A 6000-nucleotide genomic window follows, 5' to 3' on the forward strand; every position below is an offset into this window, starting at 1 on the left:
GAAAGTGAAAAGATAGAAAACAATTCTCCATGTGACAGGAGCCCAGAAAAAAACAGGGGTAGCAATCTTATTTGCAGACAAAGTAAATTTCAAACCAAAACTGAATCTAGTATTATTGATGTAGGATGGTACTGTATCATACCTCTATGAATGTAAAATATCTAGTACCTGCTTTATGATACATAGTAAGGACTGTGCTTTATCAGAGCTACATTTAATGATATTACTCTAGAATGTTCTCTTTCCAGATGATGATTAAGAAGCTAATAGAAAAAAATGGTGCCAGGTACCACAACAGCAACAGAACTTTGCTGTTTTCTGGATATTATTTTTTTCTTTTTTTTTTTTATGGAATGTGCTGAATGTCTATAATTTTGTTCAGATGACTGCAGAACCTGCAAATCTGTTGCTGCTATCGATGCATAACATACTATTATTAGTCTTTTTATATAAATTAATTTTGGGAAACTTTAACGGTGCTGCCAACTTTGGAAAAAGTCATCCCAATTTACTGTGTTGAGTTGGCATTGTGCAGAAATGGACAACCATATTGGTCTAGAAATGTTAATTTATTTTTATTTTTATTTTTTATTTTTTTCCATGTATACAGGGGTAACACATTGTACTAAATATGTAAGGTCATATCTACTTGGATTTGATTACAGAAACTAATAAATTATTCTCTAAACAATGAAAAAAAATAAGATAAGACTATAAGAGCAAGAAGCTATTTAAATATGTTCAGGGACCATTTTCATCTCCAGAATTAAGGATTATTTTAATGTTACATCATTGCCTTTTCTCTTTTACTTTCCTTTTTAGTTTTATTTTAGGATTCCCTATTTTTAATGTTCATACAGAGATTTCTTTAACTGAAATACTGAATAGTTTCTTTGGTGTGAAAAACTCTAATAGTACACAGGATCCTAATGAGATAATTAATAATGTGAAATAGGAAGTAAAGGGCTAAAAGTGTAGGGGCAGTGGGAAGAGTGGGGGAAAGGTAATAAGGGAGAGGAAAAAAATATGAGAAACTGAAAAAATGGAAATAAAGTGTTTGTAAATGGGGAGGGGAGGAGGGGGTGAAGGGAGGGCAGGGACAAGGGGAAAAATGAGAATCGAGACCTATTATGTAAAGGTACAGAATCCCAATAATGAATGTAATTGTATTGTATACTTAGATTATACCAATAAACTCAATAAAAAAATGACAAAAAAAAGAAACAGTGTATTTGTATAGTCCCAAAATAACCATCTAGACGATGCTTATTAATTACAAAATTAACGATGAAAATTTTAGTGATGAAACATTTCTGATCACCTTTAACCAAATAACTGTAGCTAATATCCCAGGTATGGAATTTGTGAGCCTTTGTGTTTCTGGTTCTAGGCTATAAGAGAATTTCAACATCACTCCTGTGAAATTCCAGCCTAAAATACACAGCATGAATTTCATCCTTCGGAAACATCAGGCAACCAAACTGAGGCATGTTCTACAAAGCATCTGGCCAGTACTCTTCAAACATTTCATAACAATAAAAAAAAGAAAGAAAGCCTGAAAAATATGTCTTTGCTGGCAATTATATGGAGTGTGTGGTCCTAGATCAGACCTTGGACAAGAAATGATTCATTGTATTAGGAAGGACAGCTGGTAAAATTTCAATAAGATTTTTAGACTAGATAATAATATTTTAATAATGGTTTCATGACTTTGATTAATATAACAGATTTATAAGGAAAAGTTCATGTTTTTACAAAGTACAAACTGAATTATTTGATAGTACATTTACAACTTATATTTCAAATGTATATTTTATATGTATGCATGTTTATGTATTCATGAGTATACATAAAATGTGTGTATATGTATGTATATAAATATTTGCATGTGTATATATTTGTACATACATGCTTAAATGTTTGTATATAAATGTAATGAAGCAAGAATGAACCATAATGCAGGAGGAATAAAATGTTAATCCTGTCTAGAGAATCTGAATGAAGAGTATCCAGGATTCTTCAAACTATTTTTCCAAATATTCTATGAGAAATACTTTTAAAATAAAAATAAAAACTAAAAAAACTTTTAAATGAGGTGGAGATGGCTTGGTCTGTTTTTATGTTCTTATATCAAAATGCCAGAGGCAATGTGATTTATAAGGAACAGAAATTTATTCCAAGTCTATAGTCTGAGAGGTCCAAGATCAAGGCATTAGTAACTACTGAAGGCTTTCTTGCTGCATTATTCAGTGTAGGAAGAGCAAAGAAAGGGCATGAGAGAGCAAGAGATTAAACATGGAGCTGCAGGGCCTTTACTGTAATCAGCTGTGATCCATTTAGGTAGACAGAACCCTCGTGACCAAAATGTCTACCATTAGGCCCCGCCTCCCTACGCTGTTGCATTGGAGACTAAGCTTCCAGCACACTTAAACTGTAGCCAAAAGCAACCTTTCTAATATAAAGAGCCTTGCTGTTCTACACTGACTGAACTATTAAGAAATATCTGATCCAACTTGCCAGGAAATATTTTGTTTTCACAATCATAAATTAATCAACTCATTCTCAGATATTCAGTATAACTGGTTCACCTAAGCCAAATTTCATAAACGTACACCCCCCACACACACTAAAATCCACATATAAAAGCACATAGATACTTACGTGCACTTTTCGTTTCAAAACAAAAAGAAGTGAAAATATAGCCTGCAGAATATTTCATAATTTAAACCTGAAATCAATCCAACTACTTAAAAGCATAGTTAACACTAATAGTATTCATCACAGATAAATGCCCATATGGTTTTAGAATTTTTCCTTCATGGTTTTCAAAAATAATTTGCAGAAATAGTAATGATTTCATTTAAAGCAATTACAATAAGTAAATGTATCTTTCTGTTTTCACTGGACTAAGAACCATTTGTAAATTGGCAGATCTACCTGAATATTGGTTCAATTCCAGCATAATCCATAGCTATGGAAGCATAGGGCTGAAAGGTGGATTTAAAATTTAAAAAGCCAGGTTATAGAATTTTGATTTTCCCATTAACTAGCTTTATTGTTTCTATGAGGTTCTTTTCTACTATAAGCCTCAGTTGAAATGTGTAAAATTCTGTAACATGCTTATAATTATAGATGTTAATATATGAGAATTAATAAGATGTTAATTACATGTATATACTTTTCTAAACTTTAAATTCAATTTCTATATATGTGCACATAAAAATTCTTAAAAATATAAAGTTACACTTATTTATCAATGTAATCTTAAGTTAAAATAGTCAATCTTTTTTTCTTTATTATATTTAGCCTTAGTATGCATTTCTTACTTCTTCAGCCAGGATTTTGGAAGATAGCTGTGACTTGAGAGTTTTGCCTGCAGGTGAATGTCGATAACTTTTTCCCATTAGTGGAACATATGTTTACACAGAATAAAATTGTTCTCATTAGGACAATATTCTAAGCAATAATCGTGTAGTTACTATCCTACACTTATATATTTACATGTCAGATAGGTCTGTTTGGTTTTCTTTTTTAACCACCTATATATGGCTTCTGCTACTACTGCAACAGATTGAAACAAATTTAATGACTTCATACCAACTTATTGACTTTCAGCTCTGCAGACCTGAGGTTTCACTGGGCTAAACTCCGGGTGTCAAGAGGTTGTGTTCTTTCTATAGAGACTCTAGGGAAGCATCCATCTCAGGTCCTTTCCAGTTTTTAAAAACTTCCTACATTCCTTGCCTTATAGTCTTCTTCACAATCTTCAAAACCAGCTGTAGAGCTTCATTTCCCACCATGAACACTCAGAGTGAGTATCCTGCCTCTGTCATTCACTTTTAAAGACCTGTGGGCAAGATCAGATCTACTCAAAAAATCAAAGATAATCTTTTATAGAATGAAGATATGGCAGGTATAAGATCCTAATATCCTCAGTGAATCAGTGAATATGGTATATGCCATAAACATAAACTAAGATTATCAATATCAAAAAGAATGAAAAGGGGGAAAGGAGGAGGTAAAGCTATATTATCTATAAGTACCAACTCCCCAAGAAGACTGTAAAATGCATGTACTGCAAGCATGTATTAGTAAAATAAAATTTTAAAAGAGATCCTTTACTTAAGCACATTTGCAAAGTTTCTTTGCCTTGTAAGGACACACATGCACAGGTACCAGGACTGAAATATATGGCAATCTCTTGGAAAATATTGCTTTGCCTACTACACTATGGATAGATAAATAGATAGTAAATAGAGAGACAGGTAGATAAATATTCTGTGCATAAGATATTTTCTAGACATTAGTTTCAAATTTCCAGTAGATGAGTATTGAATAAACAGCATCACTGTCCTAAAAGTTGGATACAGTGCAATAGCTCAGAGAGGTTATCTTACAGGACATGCATGAAGTCAATCAAAGAATTAAGAAGAAGAAACACATTTTTTATCTTCAAATTTTGATCTTTATTTAATAATGTAATCCCAACATCTTTTTTTTCTACCTAAATTTTCTGTTATTGGTCTCACTTTGGAATTAGGTTCCTAAGAGACCCAGGCATTTCTATTTTCTAGATAGTTAACCTCCTGGGAATGCAATACAGCATCGAATTATTTTTGCTTCTTGAGATTAGCATATTTGATGAGCATAGATGATACTGAAATCTTATGCTCTTTAGTTTTTCTTTTACTTCTCTGTATTTAATGCTGCCAAAATCTCTTTTTAAATATTTGAATTCACTGTGTACTTATTGTGCTCACACCTTGAGGCATTTTTACAGAGCATAATTTTTCAGATTCTGAAATAAAGTGAATTAAATGGAAACATATTTTGATAAAAGAGCTCTGGAATTCATATAGTTTTGCCTCCTACCTGCAGGCAGAATAATCCCCAACTTCTCCAAGCTCAATTGTTCGTTGTCTGTTCAGTACACTATCTAATAAGAAATAATCCCATAAATATGGCAAATGGATTACTTTAGTAGAAAACAAAACAGAAAGAGAAAATGTTGCCTTAAAGAAAGTCCAAACCCTTATTGTCCGCATAGACTTGTCACCTTCAGGCATCCAGAGTTTTAGCTTATTATCTCAGTCGATGAAGGAAGCAAAACTAGGCAATCAATAATGTTCACCAAAGAATCAAAAGCATACCATTTATTTCCTCCCAGCATTTCATATGTGTTTACTTTGCAGATTTTTATACTATTGAGACTGAACATTCTTTAGGGACACGGAATATGTCTCCTCCTGTCTGTGTAAATGGTGCTTCTCATCTGCTAGTATTAGGGCTTAATGTTACTCCACTCTGTTGCTCTGATTTGATTTTTAAAAATACCCAAAAATCTACCATCCCCAGTTAAAATTACTTGTAGTTCAAGCTGTATGGGTTATCATAATTTCCTTTCTATTTATATATTTGTTTCCTTAACATAGTTCTTTCTAATCTGCTAAGAATTTTCATAGACACTAAGGGAAAAGATTAGTAAGGCACATTTTCTTACTAGGGCTTTGGATCCTTGATTCATTATAAGGAATACATTTTACATTGAGACCTATATACAAATACTAGTGAAAGGGTAACAATAGTCCATACCCTTTCTATGTTCAGAACATTTTTTTTTCATTTTACATGCTTTTCTGTTCTCTATTACTGTAAAAAAAATGGTGGTAATGATTACTTAAAAATTTTTCTTAGCCAATAATAGATAGTGATTTTGCAATTTAGAATATATTGTTCTAGAAAACATACTACTTCTAGAATAGTCTAAGGCTAGCACAGAAATCAGCATGAACATTTTCTATGAACTTTTTAGAATTGCAGATTATCAGCCTCCCCCTTCTCTGGGCATACGGAATTAGAAATTTCTTTCAACAGAATTCCCAAATTGAACAATGTTCAAGGATTCATTCTAAATGCAGAGGACTTTCCCTAAGAAGGATGTAGAGAAAATTATAAACGCCATACACATACACACACTCAGGTATTTTCAATTATATATAT

The sequence above is a fragment of the Fukomys damarensis genome, unplaced genomic scaffold (genome assembly GCF_012274545.1).
Source record: "Fukomys damarensis isolate Sample0158 unplaced genomic scaffold, DMR_v1.0_HiC HiC_scaffold_16, whole genome shotgun sequence".
Classification (NCBI taxonomy): Eukaryota; Metazoa; Chordata; class Mammalia; order Rodentia; family Bathyergidae; genus Fukomys; species Fukomys damarensis.